The 21,450-nt window shown below is 35.6% G+C and overlaps 1 protein-coding gene across 1 annotated transcript in view; it reads left to right on the top strand.

The window, feature by feature from the left end:
* The first annotated feature begins 13,064 nt into the window (after window positions 1-13,064).
* The window catches only part of Ssdp (Sequence-specific single-stranded DNA-binding protein), a 38,883-nt gene continuing 30,497 nt past the window's right edge, over window positions 13,065-21,450 (top strand). Inside the window, exon 1 of the mRNA XM_073970233.1 lies at window positions 13,065-13,251. The gene's annotated coding sequence lies outside the window, so the exon portion shown is untranslated. The remainder of the gene's footprint in view (window positions 13,252-21,450) is intronic.

Raw genomic sequence — 21,450 nt, 5'->3', positions numbered from 1 at the left:
CTCACACAAAATTTCGGATAAGTTCACTTTAAGTCCTGCTATCGAATCACTTGGATTTTTGTTGAAGCTATTTGCATACGCTACCACCATTACGACGGTAAAAGTTTTTTCTAAGTCCATATTTCTTTCGAAAACAGCCCGAAAGGTGTAAAAAACCCCTATGTCACCATATGTGGCGGTCGAAGAACACGATAACTCTCGAACTGTTCAACCGATTTGGTCCAACATTTGGTCTTCGTCATATTATATCCAAACTTAGTCACATGGGCAATACCGGTCCACAACTTTCGGTACTTCTCCCCAATATTTAAAATATATCACTTTGGATCTCCTAATATTTTATCAAAATTTAGTTAAACTTATAAAATGGCCAATATAGGTCCTCCCTAAGAGTACATGCCCTACAAAAGTTCAACATTTGTGTCTTAGCGCAGTTAATTCCTATTCCACATTATAGTCGGCAAGTTCAAATATCCAAAAAGGGCCAAATTCTGAAGAGACCTGAAATACATTCGATCTCTCCGGAGGTAAAAGTTTCGCTTCACTTTGGCTGAGGGTATATATTTGTCGGCAAAGCCGACTGACACTTTTTTACTTGTTTTGTATATAAAACGTGACAAACCATATGTAAAAAAACATATCGTGTAAGGTATCCGTTACACTGTGTTTCACTAATGTTTTCAATTGCCAAGTTGGTGAGACCCCTAAAGGCCTGCCTTGCCTGGTTGCCTTGCTTTTCTGCTTCATTTCTGATATAATAAAAATAAAAGAATAAAGAAGGCCGAGCAAATTTCGAACTGGGTTGTCCTTTTCTTTTTTATTCTTTCGAAAAACCCAGAGTTTTACCCCAATTTTAGCAACTATTTTCTGTGGCGTTTAAATGACCAGTGGCTTTATATGGTTTAAGGCTGACTTCCAAAACGTCAGTTGCTTTGTATTCGTGCATGAAACTAGGAGTTCTTAGATCGAGTTCCATACTAGAATAATTTTATAAAATTGCAGAAGTGGGGAACTCGATCTAAGAACCCCTAGTTTCATGCACTAATAGTCCTTGGTCACACTAGATGGTTTCATTGAAACAATTTCATGAAATCCAGGGTTCCTAGGTCGATGACCATACTAGAGTGAAATCATGATGTTGCAGTAGTGGGGAACTCGATTTAAGAATCCATAAAAGTTTCAGTGAAACCACTCTAGTGTGACCTTCGACATACAAAGCAACTGAAGTTTCGGAAGTCAGACCTAAACCAGATAAAGCCACTGGCCGTTTAAACGCCACAAAAAATGGTTGCAAAAAATGGCGTAAAACTCTGTTTTTTGCGAATATTTTTGTGGGGTTTTTGTATTTTGTTATAGCATTGTCTGTTATCTGTCATTTCATGCTTATAAAGCTTCATTTGACCTATACATTTCCAACCAATTGGCTTAAAATCAAAACTATTATTATTGTTGTAAAATAATTCAGCTTAAAAATCAAAAATATAATTTTCATAAACAATTTTAAGTTTTCTCGCAAAAAAAATCTTGGCGCTAAGTGGGTTAATCTTCAATTCTTATAGTAATGAAATCCAGTGGATTTCTGATGAGTTTTAATTTGACGTATACGCAAAGGAGTTGACAGTTGAAATCGAGTGGATTTCGTAAATGTAAACCAAGCATTTCTGCCGTCTCATTCTGAAGGAGCATGGTGAATATCCTTTCCCTTAAGGACAATATCTACACTTGGGTGATAGCTGGTAAGATTCATTCACCACTTCTTCTTACTGACCAAATATTCTATCAATTGAGGCAAACTCTCCGATATTTGAAGGCTTGTTTATATTTTAATTTGGGAATTCAGTTTTTTCTTGCCTGTTTACTAGTGATATGTATGGCTTTCGCCGTGCAACTCTACCGTGATAATCAGCTGAATACAGTACTGTTTTATTAAATCATTCCTAATTTTTTAAATCTGTGCCACTAATGCTTTTCCTTCCCGCTAGAGTGTATCTAGTTCGTAGTCATACCTTCGAAATTGAATGAAAAATTTTCTTCTCGATTTCTTTTAAAATTTCCTTGCATTTTAGATGTTTGTGTCTATTTTTGTACGCACTTTTATACCTCTATGCTATTTCACTTTATTATTTATTTTTTTCATATGCCTTGCCTTATTGCTTGTCGGAATACATAACCACAACGCCCTGTTCTATAATGAGTAAATTCAACTTTGGTCATATTTTTTTTAGTTTTTAACAAAAAGTTACATTTTATGTTGAAGATTATAAGAAGCCATTTTAAATGTTCAAACGTTCAGTACCATTGTTTTTTGTAACGGTAAAATCAATCGCATGTCAAGTATGGCAACACCACATACCGGTACCACACAAAAAAGTAAACAAATCTTTTATAGAAGTTGGCAACTCTAGTAACCCCTCAACAAAATTTATCAAAACAAATACATGGTCTCTTCCACAACTACAAGAAATAAAGGAAAAAATATTATGTTGTTGTAGTGCGATTCTCTATCACCTTTTTGAGTTACCGACAAAAATCGGTAAAATTAAAACGCAAAATTATGAATGAAAATTTCAAATAAATGTTGACAACACTCTAGCTATCTGTAGAACATTACGACTGCTTTTTTTCGTCGCTAACTTACCGAAAAACATCGGTAATTACCGAAATTAGAAGCATTTTAATTTTACCGACAATTGTCGGAAACTCAAAAAATGAGTTAGAGAATCGCACTACAGGTTCTGGAACAGAGTAACAATTTGCAAAGGGAGGAAACTCTTGTTATATTTCTATTACATTTACCCATGGTATAATATTGTACCATGCATTTAATGTCTGCGTACATAAGCGCGTACCTATATGATTGTGCCATGATAGTCTTGTGCCAGACTATGAAAATTTTCATGAAAATGTTTTGAGCTTATGGGTAAGAAGGGAGAAAGGGAGCTCCTTCACCTCCGCTCTCTACTAAAAGCTAAAATATTTTTATGTGTTATTTTCAGTGTCTGGCACAAGAGATAGGCGAGAAACTGAAAGAGTACACAGTCGACGCTTAACTAGAACGCCGTCAATGTTTTCTTTGTTTTTCTATTGAACTACCAGGGTTCGCAGTGTAAGATCGGGCATACGACAGAATAAAGGCCGGGGTAGGATTCTCTTTCTATGAAATATGTCTGTGTTTAGACACGCAAATTTCTCGGGAAAGTAAATTCAGTTTTAGGGTGAGAGCGGAGAGGAAAGAGCTCCTCAATACTCTTTCCTACCCCCTATTGCCTAAAAACTGAATTTACTTTCCCGTGTGTCTAAACACGGACTATTGAAATAAAAAGAGATCTGTAGTGCGATTCTCTAACTTATTTTTTGAGTTACCGATAAAAATCTGTAACATTAAAACGCAAAATAATGAATGAAAAGTTCAAATAAAAGTTGACAACACTGTTTGTTTCGGTAGAACTTTTCGACTACTTTTTATTGGTCGCTAACTTACCGATTAATATCGTTAATTACCGAAATTATAAGGATTTTTAAGTTCCGATTTTTATCGGTAACTCAAAAAATGAGTTAGAGAATCGCACTACACTTCTTTATAATTTTTATTTATATAATTATTCTGAATAATTTATTCATTTCACATTTTCATAGACATAAAACTGATACCCTAGACAGACGGCAGCGTTATAGCTGGTTTATACTTATGCTCCGAAATCCACTAGATTTCACGAAATCCTGAAATGCATCCCGTTGTTTACACTAATTTTTTGTTGATTTCAAACATATCACAATAATCAAGGTAGATGCATATGTGCAGCTGATCAAAAATGAACTTTCAAAACAATTTTTTGCAATTTTAATTTGTCGTTTAAAATATACGACAATATAGAAATTTACTGCTTTATTTCGCGTAGTACTGCAAGAATCTACAAAATTTTACTGTTTTTTCGATAACATAAAGAAAAAATTGATATCGTAGTAAAAAATTGTAGATTCTTGCAGGTTCTGGAACAGGATCATATGACATAATTCCTGTGTATAATTAGAGTTGGGTAATGTAGTTCCTAGTTCCTTGTACTAGTTCCAAAACGTATGAGTAACATCATGAAATATAACGTGTGATGTTAAGTATACGCAGTTTGTTCAAAGAAAAAAAGTGGGCCATTGGAACTGCGAAGTGAACTAGATCGTTCCAAATAGTTCCTTTGGCACAACTCTATGTATAATACTAACAAATGTACAAAAATTTTGATTGATAAATGGCCTGTTCCAGAACTACAAGAATCTACAAATTTTTACTATTTTTTTCTTTTGATAACATAAAGATAAAATTGTTATAGTAGTAAAATTTTGTAGATTCTTGCAGGTGTAACAGGCATAAGGTTGTGTTCCAGAACCTGCAAACTTGTACTACGTGCATTATTTTTGTCCCGTTTTGAACCAGAAATGCGTTCCCGTAGTAAACTCGCACTTTTCTTTAACAAAAATGGAGCATAATAAAATTTTCTGCTATACAAATTCGGCTGGGTAGAAACTAGCAGCTTGTTTACAGTCATATGATTGCCTGATACGTTTGGACATTTCTGCTAGAGTTTTTGCAATTTCTGGAATTTTTCGTTCCCGCACTGTTTGAATGAATTTGTATAGGAAGGCATTTTTTCACATTTCGCTCATTTGCTAATTTTACGACGAAAAAAGTAGGGAACACAATGAAAATTTAACTATAGCACTGTTCTAGAACTAAAAAGTTTTTACAATTTTTACCACTTTTACACATTTTGCGTTCCCGTACACAAAATTTATATGAAAATCGTTTACGACTTTTACAACTTTTACTACTTTTACCACTTTATAAAGTACGGGAACAGGCCAATTGTAACAAAGTAATTTAATTTTTTACTTTTGGTCTGTTCCAGAACTGCAAGTATCTACTAATTTTAACTATTTTCTTCGATAACATAAAGGAAAAATTGTTATCGTAGTAGAAATTTGTATAGTCTTGCAGGTTCTGGAACAGACATTTTGTTTACAAATTTTGATATTATTGATCTGTTCCAGAACTGCAAGAATCTACTAATTTTTACTATTCTTTCCGATATTATAAATCCGTGTTTAGACACACGGGAAAGTAAATTCAGTTTTTAGGAAATAGGGGGTAGGAAAGAGTATTGATGAGCTCTTTCCTCTCCGCTCTCTCCCAAAAACTCAATTTACTTTCCCGATAAATTTGTGTGTCTAAACACAGACAAAGGAAAAAATGTTATCGTAGTAAATTTGTAGATTCTTGCAGATTCTGGAACAGACATTATTAGCCCGTTCCCGTACTTTATAAAGTGGTAAAAGTCGTAAAAGTTGTAAAAGTCGTAAACGATTTTCATATAAATTTTGTGTACGGGAACGCAAAATGTGTAAAAGTGGTAAAAATTGTAAAAACTTTTTAGTTCTGGAACAGAGCTTATATTTTTTGTTGCAGCAATTCGCCATCCTCCTTGTTTTTTGTGCTGCGTGAAAAGTGTTGCAACTTTTGGTACTTTTTTAGGCAAAAACAGGGTTGTATATCATGAGTACTGTGATTTCGATGTTGATTTCGCTGAAATCACGAAATGAGGTGATTTCATTTTTGTTTGCAAAATCGTGGTAAATTCTGTTTGATTTCGGGCGAAACCACGAAACGCCTGCGAAATCACGAAACGATGCGGAATGTAAACCAAGCATTAATTTGCATTAACTGCCTTAGTCCCGGGCCACACTACAGTAATTTCACTGAAATTTTGATATGAAATTATGCGTCTCTAGATCGACGTCCATAGTAGAGTAAAATCGTAAAATTGCTGTAGTGGGGAGTTCGATTTAAGAACACATAATTTCATGAAATTTTTTAATGAAATTCACGCTAGTGTGGACCGGGACTTACCACATGAACTAAAGCTGGCAAACCATCGATATTCCCAACGTTAGATATTTTCGATATAATGTTTTAAAATATCGATTGCTATCGATATTATCGTTAAGTTGTCATCGCCATTAAATGGAGATGAAAATGGAGATGAAATTATGCAAAAGTAGTTCACAGAAATGTAAAGGAGAATAAACAACTGCTTTTATTTTATAAAAAATGTAAAAAAATGCAATTTATTTTACCGAAATATGAGTACGTGTGACTACGGACTTACTTTCTTACACACACATAACGGAAAAGCAGCGAAATTTCTATTTATTTCAATGGATTTCAGGTTAGGGGTTATTATTCCGATAATATCGATAGGCAAAACTATCTATCGATATTGATTTTTTTTAATAATAATCGATATTATCGATAGTGCCATCGATTTTTTGCCAGCTCTAACATGAACCCCTTTATTGGAATTATGTATTTTTCGAGTTACCGACAAAAATTGGTTATGGCTTTACCTAATTAATTGCGTGTGCGTTCAAAAAAACAAAAGACATGTATTTGTTTTTGTTGTCAATTTGAAATACATGTATTTTGTTTTTGTTTTTTCGAACGCAACACGCAATTAATTAGGTAAAGCCTTAAAATTAAAATGCTTATAATTCCGGCAATTAACCAAAATTTTCGCTAAGTTAACAACCATAATAAAGTTGTCGCTACGTCGTACCGATAACAACAGTGTTCTCAACTTTTATTAATACTTTTCATTCATATTTTTGCGTATTAGTGTTGCCGATTTTTGTCGGTAACTCAAAAAATGAGTTAAGGCCATCTTTATATTATTGCCTTTTGTAGGGTTATATGCCATTTAGATATGACACCATTAGCCGGATTTAGCGCATTATCAGGTTTTATTTGCTAAATCCAGCCAAAATCTACCAGATTTCCCATACAAAAATAAATCCTCCTATTGAGTGGATTTGTTTTAAATCTGGCATAAATCCTCGTATACAACTCTGTTTTTAGCAACATGTTGCTAGAAAATACAAAAAGTTGCAAGCTGGCGCAAGAAACAAGGTAGATGCATCGGTGAATTGCTACACTAAAAATAATTTAAAATGTAAAAATTTGTAAACAAGGCGGAAAAATTAAATTTGTTTTGATGTACAAAGATGATTTTAATCAACCAAGACTAATATTTATGATGTCTAAACGATAAAATAATTCGTTTATTTATTTTAGATGGGGAAACTGCGATAAAATAGTTCTTTATTTGCTCTTTATTTAGCATTAGTAGCATAATGTGCTAACATTTTCAGTATTAAACAATAAATTTATAATTTGACGTATGTTTTTTGAGACGAATTCAATTTACAAAAAATTCTTTTGACGTTTCAAATTCGTTCAGATGGGCTGATGCATCTACCTTGGTAATTGTGCTATGAACAAAAATCAGCTGACTGCCATTTAAATCCTCCAAAATGTATATCTAAATGCAATGGGATTTGTACTGGATTTATTAAATCCAGTCGAGGATTTATGGCTAGTCTAAATGAGCTATTAACCTCATGGTAGAATAATATTAGGTAACCTCATTTAAAAAATATCCTAGATACATCTCTGGACTTAAAGACATGCTCAATTACAGACTAATTGAAAGTATCCAACCCTGCACGACAGGAAAAAAAACAAAAACAACTTTTGTTAATTTATTTTGTTTATTTTTTGAAGTGGTGAATAATGCCCGTAATTTCTAGCCCTAGATAACCGGGTAGGTAGCTGCTTATTATTTAAGGTAGAAACACAATGAAATACGCCGCTTTATCACGCTCAGTTTTATGTAAAGACTAAAGGCAAAGTACTACCTAATTCAAATTAATTAGGCAGCATTTTAATTAGGTAGTACTTGGCCTTTAATCTTTTACATGAAACTGAGCGTGAAAAAAGCGGCGTGTTTCATTCTGTTCACACCTTTATCTTTACCTACGCGTTTGGTAATTTCTACGTGCCATTTACCGAGGCGTGTAAATTTTGAAAACATGTGGTAACATTGGTGATTTTTATTCATGATTTCGTAAAAACATTGCCACATATAAGTGTTTTACAATTTTTAAGACATTTGGCCTGTTCCCGTACTTTATAAAGTGGTAAAAGTCGTAAAAGTTGCAAAAGTCGTAAACGATTTTCATATAAATTTTGTGTACGGGAACGCAAAATGTGTAAAAGTGGTAAAAATTGTAAAAACTTTTTAGTTATGGAACAGAGCTATTGGCAACGATCAACCAGGCAAAATCCTTGGTGTAAGTAACACGGCCGTTTTCGACCCGGTAACATTACCTACCCAGCAAAAAGTTTGCAGTTGAATCACTACAAGTGTACGGTACATTTGCCGTTGGAGTACATCTTTTCCTATGAATTCACTTATGAATTTTACAAGAGAGTGCGCAGCGAGGATGCACTCCATTTTGCTACCACAGCACACAGCTAGGATGCACTCCATTTTCGATCCAAATCACGGCTTAAGATGCAGTGCTTTGGATTGCATTTATATTCGCATTTTTAATCAGTCTAAAGATGCAAGCCATTGCGAAATATCCCAAAATAAATAAAATGCATTTATTATTTGTGTAAAACAAGAACACAAAGAACTTTATTATGTAAACACTAATTTAAAAAAGTTGTCATTAAATTCAATCACATTTGAGCTTACTTCCTCCGTTCTCGATTTAATCCAAGCGTATCTGATTTTCTTTCATCATCCTAAAGTTTTTTTTGTTGCCTTCCCATCACTAGTTCAGCTTTCGACATTGACTCCAACTCCACTCCATTAAAAATTCCGTCTCGTGAATTACCGCAAAAATGTAAGCAACTTAAGTTGTTATTTCCTTATTTTATAACAATTTCTTCGAAATGTATACACTCTTGTTTATCATTTGAAGAAATATGTGGGGATCAACCAACTGTTTTTTTCTGTAGGGATCTCTACAGCAACTGCTTATAAAATGTATCGAATGGAGTGCATTTTTCATAACTCTGTTGTGCTATGTTTACATTTACGAAATCCACTCGATTTCAACTGTCAATTCCATTGCTCAAACGTCAAATGAAATCCAATCGATTTCAGATGAGATTTCATTTGACGTATACACAAAGGAATTGACAGATGAAATCGAGTGGATTTCGTAAATGTAAACATAGTATTGGACTACATCGAAATATGTTGTGAAATCATAACTCCAATTGCACAACTTTCAAAATTTTTTGCTGGGTATGGATTGAAATTATGAAATTTTGCTAACACGAGGGATATCTATGAGTTCATAGATAACTACGCGTAGAAATTACGGGCATAATATTAAAATTCATTGGATAAAAATGAAGAGTCCAGTGCAAACATTAAAATTCAAGGTAGTATATGATGAAGTGACCGAAGACCAAAAAGAATCTCCAAGTGAATTGTAAAGCAACGAATCCTTTCTTCAACATATGGACCAATTTTAATGAATGTTAAACACAATTTCTACTTTGTTGTTTTTATTTATCATAGTATAAATATATGTATATATTTAAAAAATTAAACATATATTTTGTATCGTATCTCCACCGAGGTATGGCTGACTTCTGACACGTCATAAACCACTTCGCATTAATTCTGTATCACTGCGATATGAAATAGGTCTCTTATGCTATGTTTACATTTACGAAATCCACTCGATTTCATCTGTCAAATTCATAGGTTAAACGTCAAATGAAATCCAATGGATTTCAGATGAGATTTCATTTGACGTTTGAGCTATGGAATTGACGGATGAAATCGAGTGGATTTCGTAAATGTAAACTTAGCATTACAATATTTTTTAGACATTTACAAAGCAACTAACATTTCGGAAGTCAGCCTATTATTAGCCTAAAGAGTTGGTAATATGCCAAATCACTTGTACTCATGTTTGGCATTGAACATTTGCTGGGTATCGGCCAACTCCCTCGGGTAGCTCCCCCACAAAATTTCAAAATATTACGGACATGTCTTGGATTGTTCGTGGGTTCTCCACGAGCTCAATAACGGTACATTATTTTCGGGCAAGTCCATATTTCCTGTAATAATAGAAGAAACGCTTTTAAAAATCTTTTGCGGCACTAACTAAAAAGACTAATGAGCACGACAACTTACTCTAAAGCCACACGCTGAAACCTTCATACGAAAATTTCCCATTATTTTGGCGTTCTTAGGTCGAGTTCCCCAATACAGTAATTTAAAAAATTACTTTATGTGGTTTTTACATTAGCACGAAAAACAGATTTTAGGGCTGTTTCGTCATTTATTTGCTAAAACAGGCAACATTTTGCGTCATTTACCATACAAAAATATATGACGATAGCTGCGTCATTTATTCTAAACAACGCACGAAAACACCATAATAATATAAGCAGCCCTGTTTTTTTGTCATAAAGTACCAAAAAATGCAACTGTTTTATGATGTCTTTGTTTGTTTGTGTGTGTTGTAGAAAAACAAAAGTACTCAAACGATGACAAAAGGGAAAATAAATGGTTAAAAAACATGCAAAAATTAAGTCTTTTTTTAATTTTAAATTAAGTCAAGTTATGGCTATATTACACTACATGCTTTTTTACATGTATGTATGTTGTCGCTTTGGGTATACTAATATATAGACCAGCTGATGTCATACATGTGAAAAACATATGGTGTAATATAGCCATTAGTTGGTAAACATTTGTGTTGCGAAATTCTTAGTCTTGTGCCAGACTATGAAAATTTTCATGAAAATGTTTTGCGCTTATGGGTAAGAAGGGAGAAACGGAGCTCCTTCAACTCCGCTCTCTCCTAAAAGCTAAAAAATGTTCATGTGTTATTTTTAGTGTCTGGCACAAGTGTTATTTCCCTGCCAGCAATTGGAAGTGAGTTTTATCTAATTTTATAAATGAGAATCTTTTTGGTGTCTAATTTTCTGTAAAAATGCGACATTTGTCTAATATACAACAACAATTACATTGTTATCCCATTTGCATCGTATTCAGTCAAAATTTAGATAAAAATACGATAGGCAAATAACAACAATAACATATGTATCTAAAAATAAATGTAAGCTATCTCATTTATATCCCAATGAAGGACGGAAATTAGATAGACATATCTATTTTCCATCCTTTATTTGGATAGAAATTAGACAGCTTACATTTATTTTTAGAATTGTTGTAAGTTGAACAAATAAGACATTTGTGCACAGATGATTATATGAGACGGTGGTGCAATGGTAGGCATGCCCGCTTTGCAATCTGAATGTCCGGGGTTCGATTACCAGGTCAGGCGATATCACATTTTTCAAATGAAAAAATTAATATGAGCGACAAAAATTCTAAAAACATAACTTGCATAAAATATAATGAATTATAAATAAAAAACCAAAAAGCCAAAAATAAATCAAACAAAGGATTAACGACCAATGGGTCAACAATAATAACACATAAAATAAAAAAAAATTAAATCAAATCAAATAAAAAAGAAAGAAAAAATAATTTTTTTCTTTTTATTTATTATTATTTTTATCAATGTTTTAGCTTATATTAATGCTTTATAGCTTATAATAATTTTGTCATTCAAAAAAATGTCGACTGGCCTGGGAATCGAACCCGGACATTCAGATTGCAAAGCAAGCATGCTTACCATTGCACCACCCATATTATCGTTTTAATAACTTTCTGCAGTGACCAATGAGACACTCAAAAAAGTATCTAATGAGTGGAACAGTTCCTCCCGAGAGCATGATCTTATTGGATAAGAATGCGACTATCGCGTTCGTTTGTGCAATCTAATTGAAGTGACTCATTTGACAAGAAACAGATAGCAAATGTTTGCAGGGTTTTCTGATATAAAATTGTGTGCTTGTGTATGTGTTACACTATAAGTGTGTATGTGCGATTGTGTGCGTAATGGGGTTTCTACACGGTATGTTTTTTACATACTTGCATAGCAACTGTCACTTTTATTCGCCCATATGCACTGCAAAAATTTATTTTTCATTCGTTTTCTGTTGTTTTCTTTATTTATATCGCGTACAAACAGCAGCTGTTTACCTTTAGTTGTACAGACGAGAATAGAGCGCGTTCTATTCGAAAAATATACATACATATGTATGCACATAACACTTTGATGCATTGAAATTTCTGTATGGATCACATCAAGGCAAACTGAATAAGGTAGCCGATTCGGTGAATAGCAACAACAAAACACCTCTTGTTGTACACTTTAAATGTCAAAATTTGTTATGAAGAGTTGTTGTTGTATGTTGTTTACAACAACTTTTTTGACATTTCATGTCCAAACAGCTGGCGTGAATCGGTTAGCTTATTCAATGTGCCTTGGATCACACCATGCCCCTGTTCCTGTACTTTATAAAGTGGTAAAAGTCGTAAATGTTGTAAAAGTCGTAAACGATTTTCATATAAATTTTGTGTAGGGGAACGCAAAATGTGTAAAAGTGGTAAAAATTTTAAAAACTTGTTAGTTCTGGAACAGAGCTCATGTGTACAAAATTCAGATTTGTAAAAACTGACAGTTGGTAAGCACAAATACATATGTAAAAAACATGCCGTGTAGAAACCCCATAAGCAAATTACGCAAAAAACAGATGTAAATACACTTCATTTGTTTCTGGATTTCGTAAAACGAAATCATGTAATGTGCATATGTAAATTGGACTTTAGTATGGAACTCGATCTATAAACGCCAAAATAATGTGAAAATTTGGTATGAAAGTTTCAGCGTGTGGCTTTAGAGTATGCTATAAGAACATCTAGTATCGAATTACAGCAAATTTGGTTAAACAATGTGTCCGTAACAGTAAAGTACCACAATGCAGGATGATTCGTTATATGGGAACCACTCGAAAACGTGGACCTAGGACTCCAATATTTTTGTTAGAGTATTTTTGTCACACCTTCTCATGTAAGTGCCACCACTGTGCAACGGCGTCACTTAAAATACCTTGTCGAATACTCCTCTGTTATTATTATTATTATTGTTGTTTTTCTCTCTTGTTCATTTCCTTCTCATCTCTAAAATTGTGGTGGTGTGTGTTTTTTCTATTTGTGCATGTATGTGTATCTATGTGGAAAGGCAAATAAAATGAAGAATGAAGAAAAAACAATAAAACTTGAAAATTTGCCGGGAGTAAAAACCAGCCAACCATCCACAACACAACAACAACGAGGGATGGGTGTGCGACAAGGATAGAGAAATCGATATGTAATTACGTTTGAGTGAGTGTGTTATGAGAATACAAAGTGGTTAAAAAGAGAACGAATTAGAAAATCTAATTGAATTAAAGGTTGCCAACGGCCGGGATAATTAGAGGTAAATTTAAAAAATCTCCAGGAATAAAATAAGAAGTACTCCCTTCGTTTTTTTGACGACATGCTTTAGGGTTTTAAGAAAACTTAAGCCCAATTTACATCTAACTGGTTTTATAAAACATGCGTCATTTAAGTTGTTATTAGGTGTGTTCGTTTACTCAATAATTTGTACAAGTCCAGTAACTTCTTGCAAACGACTAAAGGCCTGCGTACATAAGCTGCTCTGCCTGATTGCCTTGCTTTCCTGCTTAATTTTTGACATAATAAAAATAAAAGAATAAAGAAGGCAGAGGAAATTTCGAACTGGGTTGCCCTTTTCTTTTTTATTCTTTTATCAGAAGTAAGCAAGGTAAGCAGGCAAGGCAGGTTATGTACGCAGGCTTTTAGGTCTTTTGTATTTTACTGAAGAGTAAACGAACAGCATCCAGTAACAATTTATACAAATTTTGAGTAAACGAACACACCTATTTCCATGGAATATCTGTCAAATAAATTACTGTTACGAATGTAACTGAAAGGTTTATGTTAGTTTAGTTTAATTTCCGTTAATTTAAAAATTTGAATTGTAACGTAAAGTTTTTATTACGCAGTTACTTTATTTAAGCAACAACAACTACCATGTAGAACTCTCTTAATTATTCTAGATGTTACTTTACCTTTCATCAATGTGCTTTTATTTTGTTTTGCCATAATCATGTAATTATCGTTTAGTTTGTTACTTCTTTTCTTGCATTTATTTGTTGTTGTAATTACGTCATTGATCATCCCCCATGTATGTGATTCTGGTTGTTCGCTTAGTGCGAATGTGCGTCTGTGTGTTCGTTGTACATATTCGAGGAGTTGCCAGACATTTTCTAGAGGACTCTCGAACAGGGAGACTTTGGGATATAAATACAGGGGAACTGGCAATGACGAGTTGAGTTGTGTTTTAAGCGTTGAACTGAACAGATCGGTAAAAGAAGTGCTGCGTGCTAACTAGATACAAGCTGTGTGCTAGTAATTAAAGTCGGTTCCGAATAAGTGTAATAAAGTAAATAAAGCATTGTAAAAACGTAATCTAAAACGAACCCTGTTTTATTTGGTACAAATCGTATCGGGGAATAAAACAACGTCTACACGGACATTAGTTAAATCTAATTCCGTAACAATTGGTGTCAGAAGTGGGATTACGATCATCCTACAATGAAGTTTAAGGATCTACGAGTGGAAGACTTGAAGAAGGAGCTAAGTAAGTTGGAGTTGTGTTCTACTGGCAACAAGGCCGAACTACAAAAACGCTTGTTGGAAGAGTTCGAGCGCCGTGGAATGAACATCGACGAATATGAGTTTGATATTAGAGATGAAACTTCAGATGCGGTTCCGAGTTATACGGAGGTTGCAAAAGTGATTGCAGTAACGTTGGCGAAGGAATTTAGTAAGAGAATGGAAGAGGAATCTATTGCAATAAATGAAAGCTTAAAATGTCTGACGGAGGAATTGGACGAAAAATTGGAAGAATTAGAGGCAAAAATCAGCGAAAGACTCGATAATATTACGCAAGTTATTGGAAAGCGATTCGAGGTTATGGAAAACCATTTAAAGAAATTGGATAGGCAATTTCTGGCCCACGACGAGAAGTTTGTGAATCTGGAAAAGAAAATGTCGGAACTGGAAATGAAAGGAGGTCAAGTGCGAGTTATTGATAACACTCTGGAAATCAAGCCTCCTGAATTCGACGGATCTACATCGTTTGATGTCTTCAAATTACAATTCGAGGCGGTGGCTTCGAGAAATTCGTGGAACGATAACGACAAGGCGGTACGACTACTTATGGCATTGAAGGGCGGTGCTGCTGACGTATTACAGAATATTCCCGCCGCTTCTAGAAACAACTATGGAGATATAATTGCTGCTCTCGAACTTAAGTACGGTGGCGGACATAAGCAAGAGACAATGGTGAAACCTCAGGCTTGCAATGTGCGGACGCTGGAAGTTGAGGACAACAATCCTCAGACCGTTGTCGAACTAATGAAAGATGCACTGATGCAGGTAATAGGTAAAGTGAAACGAAGGGCTGGCAAAACGCGAAGGACTTGCTACAACTGTCGGAAAGCTGGACACATTGCACGAGAATGCAGATTGCAACGACCAAGGACCAGATCCGCCTCACCGCCTTTGAAAAGCGAAGACCAACTTGTGGTTAAGAATCCGAAAAATGAGACATCAGGTGAATCAAAAAAAGTGAATTCCGTCAATCACGAAGCGCCGCTGGCAGATGATGAAAACGATGGTCCCACAATCTCTATAGCCATAGTCCAGCAGGAGAATCACAACTTAACGGCTAAAGGCTTTATCAATGGTGTATTGCGTACCTTGACATTGGACACCGGTGCAACAAAGTCCATTATTAGACCGGATTTGGTAAAAGGGAAGGTATTGCCGTTAAATGGAGTCAAATTGCGGACGGCCACAGGCGAGACTACAACGGTGCATGGAAAGGCCTACCAAAGGCTGAGCATGGGTAGAAAATCGGTAAATTTCGATTTTGTAGTGGCCGATATTGTGGACGAAGTTATACTTGGTGTAGACTTCATGATTCCCTTCGATATCAACCTGGACATAAAGCACCGTGTGATGACATGGTCCAATGTGGAAATACCGATAAGTGTGGGCTACAACGAGAAAAGCAAACATCACCCAAAGGCAGAATCCGGCGAGATCGCTGTCGATGTCCGTACGCTGAAGGTGGAAGCCGCCGACAATTGGCCCGTAGGAAAGCGGAAAAATCCAGCAACGAGGACGAGAAAGCGAAGATGTACGTCGAGGAAAGGTCCATCGAAAAACGGCCGTACAGCAAGGAAGGACAAGTCCGAGGAAGACCAGGTGGCACTTAGGAAGGTGACCACACAGAAAGAAGGTATAACGTCAAGATTCCTGGAGAGAAAGCAACGTTGTCCAGAAGAGCAAAAGTCCAAAGCTGACGCAGTAGAGGGTACATCTAAATCAGTTGCCACCTCTACGAAACGAGAACTGCGTCTAGTCAAGAGGAGCAGGCTTAAGCGGGAGGCAGTGTTACCAATGCCCATACCACCGAGAGGGAACTGTGCCTATTCGGGACGAACAGGCAATGTTACGAATATAACTGAAAGGTTTATGTTAGTTTAGTTTAATTTCCGTTAATTTAAAAATTTGAATTGTAACGTAAAGTTTTTATTACGCAGTTACTTTATTTAAGCAACAACAACTACCATGTAGAACTCTCTTCATTATTCTAGATGTTACTTTACCTTTCATCAATGTGCTTTTATTTTGTTTTGCCATAATCATGTAATTATCGTTTAGTTTATTACTTCTTTTCTTGCATTTATTTGTTGTTGTAATTACGTCATTGATCATCCCCCATGTATGTGAGTCTGGTTGTTCGCTTAGTGCGAATGTGCGTCTGTGTGTTCGTTGTACATATTCGAGGAGTTGCCAGACATTTTCTAGAGGACTCTCGAACAGGGAGACTTTGGGATATAAATACAGGGGAACTGGCAATGACGAGTTGAGTTGTGTTTTAAGCGTTGAACTGAACAGATCGGTAAAAGAAGTGCTGCGTGCTAACTAGATACAAGCTGTGTGCTAGTAATTAAAGTCGGTTCCGAATAAGTGTAATAAAGTAAATAAAGCATTGTAGAAACGTAATCTAAAACGAACCCTGTTTTATTTGGTACAAATCGTATCGGGGAATAAAACAACGTCTACACGGACATTAGTTAAATCTAATTCCGTAACATTACGTATTTGCCCTAAATACTTGTTTTAAGTGCATGTTTAAAGCATAGTACACATTGACCAACAAAACTGACACTCATCGAGGTCTATTTCGTTAATATCAAAGTCTACCTGAATAATTACTTTCCTAATCTCTAAATAATACTTTACATATTGTATTTCAAACGTCTTTAGCTAAAGATAAAGGCCTCGACACATAAGAAGCATGGTATTCTTTCTTAAGTCATTTCTGGTAAATGACTAAAGACCAAGTTCGACCTAATTCAAATGTGATTCTAAAATCTTTTTATTAGGTCAAACTTGGTCTTTAGTCTTTTATCAGATATGATTTCAGCAAGAATGCCATGTTTCTTATGTGTCGAGGCCTTAAGTTTTTATATGCAACAAAATTTTCCTAAAAGTAAGTTGACTGTCAGTTTTGAATGATGGTGTGTACCCCGCTTAAAGCAGATTTTATTATTTGTAAAATAATAGTATGTTTACATTTAAGAAATCCATTCGATATCAAATGTCAATTTCATTACTCAAACGCCAAATAAAATCCAATGGATTTCAGATGAGTTTTCATTTGACGTATACACCAATGTAAACGTAATGAGGAATGGTTTGCAATATCGGTTGGCCGTAGAGAAGTATAGGAATGTTTTTCTCTGAAATATCTGGGTATTCAATTACAAAGTAATTTAGCATGGACTTCACACATACGTATTATAAAAACAAAATATCAATAGCTTTTGGTATTTTATATAAATTCAGAAACAAGTTTGATCAACGTACAAAATTGTTAATATACCAACCATTGATCCACAGCCATTATAATTATCTTCCAATGATATAAGCACATAAGAAAAGTCTGGATTTAAGAGCTATAACGAGTTGCTTTATCTAAGGCTGAGGTAGGCTCAGTCACTGCCAGGGTCGGCCTAAGGACCCACAAACCTTAAGTGAAACACGAGTGTTTACAATTTCAATACTTATTATAAAATTCTTGGTGTTGGATATACGAACAATATGTGTGAGGAATATGGATGAGATGTGTGTGTTGATAACCGGTGCCAATCGCGTTGTTGCAATAGGCTCGATGGTAGCCGGGTTGTTGTTGTCGACTCGATGGCAATCGTCTATGTTTGCGTCTGCTCTGATGTATTCGGATGCTGTCGGCTATTCGGGTGACTGTCAACTCGGCAGTCGTCGGGTGTATGGCTCGGTTCTGAGATGTTCGGATTGTTGCTCGTTGACAATCGGGTAGCTTTCGGCTCGGCAGTTGTCGGATGTGGCTCGGCTCTACAAGACTCGGGTTGCTGTCGGCTCGGGGCAATCGGTAGTTTTCGTCTCGGCAGCTATCGGGTGGACTCGGCTCTACACGACTCGCCTCTGGGCAATCGGGCGGCTGTCAGCTCGGCAGTTGTCGGATGTGGTTCGGTTATGCTTTCGGGTGGTTGTCGGCTCGGCGGTCGTCGGGTGTATGTCTCGAGTCGATGGCATTCGGGTTGCTGTGGGGGAAAGAGATCGGTAAATATTTAGGAGCTGGCTATGAGCATTGAGCTGGCTATGAGCGCTGAGCTTGCTAAGAGCTTGGAGCATGCTAAGAGCTTGGAGCTTACTAAGAGTCTGGGGCTTGCTAAGAGCTTGGAGCTTGCTAAAAGCTTGGAGCTTACTAAGAGTCTGGAGCTTGCTAAGAGCCTTTAGCTTGCTAAGAGTCTGGAGCTTGCTAAGAGACTTGGAGCTTACTAAGAGCTTGGAGCTTGCTAAGAGACTTGAGCTGGCTAAGAGACTTGGATCTTACTAAGAGCTTGGAGCTTGCTAAGAGACTGGAGCTGGCTAAGAGACTTGGAGCTTACTAGGAGCGTGTTCGAATCGTAGCTAACGAGTAACGAGACTGCGGACGAGCCACACGTCTTGTCGTACTTTGTCGGCTGGTGATCGACGACCTTGGTGAATAAACACAGAATACATATTCGGGTAGTTACACAAAGTGAATGAGAATTATTATAAAACAGTGTTTGTTTAAAACAATAATATTAAAGGCCTGGGTACATAAGCTGCCTCGTCTGCTTGCCATGCTTGTTTCTGATAAAAGAATAAAAAAGAAAAGGGCAACCCAGTTCGAAATTTGCTCGGCCTTCTTTATTCTTTTATTTTTATTATGTCAGAAATAAAGGAGGAAAGCAAGGCTACCAGGCGAGGCATCTTATGTACCCAGGCCTTAAAAACGTTATTAAATAAACACAAATTATACAAATTCTCCGTTAAATTTAATCGTGACCCAGTTTACTTCCTCTGCTCTGCACTTTATGCCATCGTTTGCTTGCTTCATCATCCAAAGGCTTTTAACCCTGCGTTTACATATGACAGGACAGTTGTTTTCATGTATTGATTGTCAAAATCCCACAACTTGCCTGTGTGACGTAGGCGTCCCGACAACTGCAAAAACAGTTGTAAAATTATGAATGGAAATCATCGATTTCTTTTTGTTTTCCATTCACATATTTTGTTTTTGTTAATGTTCTTTTGTTTTCAACACATTTCAATTATTATCTCACTGATTTAAAAAAAATTCAAAAATTTTTTAACGCAACTGTCTATGAAAAAATGATGGACAGCTGGAAGACAGCCGACAAATGTATGTACACTCCGGTTCATCTGAATAGAACCAGCCAATATTTGTCTACAAATACCGTTATATCTGGCGAAAGGAGAGGAATTGTAAATTATAATTTTGTGGGCATGTAGAGTATATAGTAGCCGATATTTTCAATACCTAACATGTTTCACATATGCGTCATAACGGTACTTTTTACTCGCTTTATTAAAAAATGTAAAATATTAGCATGTTTTAATGGTTCACCAGGATAGAACCACCCTAAGAATTTACACAAATCCTTTGTTAGATGTGGTAAACTTTAACAAAAAACTATTTATAATTATAAATAAATGCCGTGAGTGTTAATTGCTATCAAATATTGTGCAAAAATTTGCATTAGGGTCTTGAAATTTGATGAAAATCGATGCTTAGAGCTTCAAAAAATATTTTTATGAAGAAATCGGTAGAAACAATTTATAAAGACAAAATTTTATGAAGCATTGTGGCGTTTTTTATTGGGATAGCGTTTGCAATTTTGTTTTTTTTTTTTTTTCAAAATAGTCTGGCTTAATCCCATTGTTGTTGTTTTAATATTTTAAAACAACTATTTTATTAGTGGAAAAGATTTGGCATTGTTCGCCAAGGGGTAAGGCAGGGAATACTATAGTTTCGATCCACGCCACTGGATCTCTTCAGTTCCCTTGTTTCTTGTTTGTGGATATTCTCCACCGAAGTTATTTTTCAATAACTTCTTCAACAAGAAACGTTTTATACCCAAACATCAATCGTCAGCTCGAAGTATAAAGGTAAGCAAAGAAAAAAGTTCAATGAGAAGTTTTTCCTTGGCAACCTCATACAACTCCGACGAAAGTGTCTGCGAAACAATTCAAACCTCTTCCACTTGTGTGTGTTGTCGAATTTCGACAAATGCACACACCAAAATTTGGTTGGTCTGCTTTACAGCAAAAACAACACACGTCGTGCCAGTGTCTTCAATTTGAAGCATTGTGGCGTTTTTTATTGGGATAGCGTTTGCAATTTTGTTTTTTTTTTTTTTTCAAAATAGTCTGGCTTAATCCCATTGTTGTTGTTTTAATATTTTAAAACAACTATTTTATTAGTGGAAAAGATTTGGCATTGTTCGCCAAGGGGTAAGGCAGGGAATACTATAGTTTCGATCCACGCCACTGGATCTCTTCAGTTCCCTTGTTTCTTGTTTGTGGATATTCTCCACCGAAGTTATTTTTCAATAACTTCTTCAACAAGAAACGTTTTATACCCAAACATCAATCGTCAGCTCGAAGTATAAAGGTAAGCAAAGAAAAAAGTTCAATGAGAAGTTTTTCCTTGGCAACCTCATACAACTCCGACGAAAGTGTCTGCGAAACAATTCAAACCTCTTCCACTTGTGTGTGTTGTCGAATTTCGACAAATGCACACACCAAAATTTGGTTGGTCTGCTTTACAGCAAAAACAACACACGTCGTGCCAGTGTCTTCAATTTGAAGCATTGTGGCGTTTTTTATTGGGATAGCGTTTGCAATTTTGTTTTTTTTTTTCAAAATAGTCTGGCTTAATCCCATTGTTGTTGTTTTAATATTTTAAAACAACTATTTTATTAGTGGAAAAGATTTGGCATTGTTCGCCAAGGGGTAAGGCAGGGAATACTATAGTTTCGATCCACGCCACTGGATCTCTTCAGTTCCCTTGTTTCTTGTTTGTGGATATTCTCCACCGAAGTTATTTTTCAATAACTTCTTCAACAAGAAACGTTTTATACCCAAACATCAATCGTCAGCTCGAAGTATAAAGGTAAGCAAAGAAAAAAGTTCAATGAGAAGTTTTTCCTTGGCAACCTCA

The sequence above is a fragment of the Musca autumnalis genome, unplaced genomic scaffold (assembly GCF_047663935.1).
Source record: "Musca autumnalis isolate F117 unplaced genomic scaffold, ASM4766393v1 scaffold_1, whole genome shotgun sequence".
Taxonomy (NCBI): domain Eukaryota; kingdom Metazoa; phylum Arthropoda; class Insecta; order Diptera; family Muscidae; genus Musca; species Musca autumnalis.
This window is presented reverse-complemented; position numbering and strand designations above follow the sequence as displayed.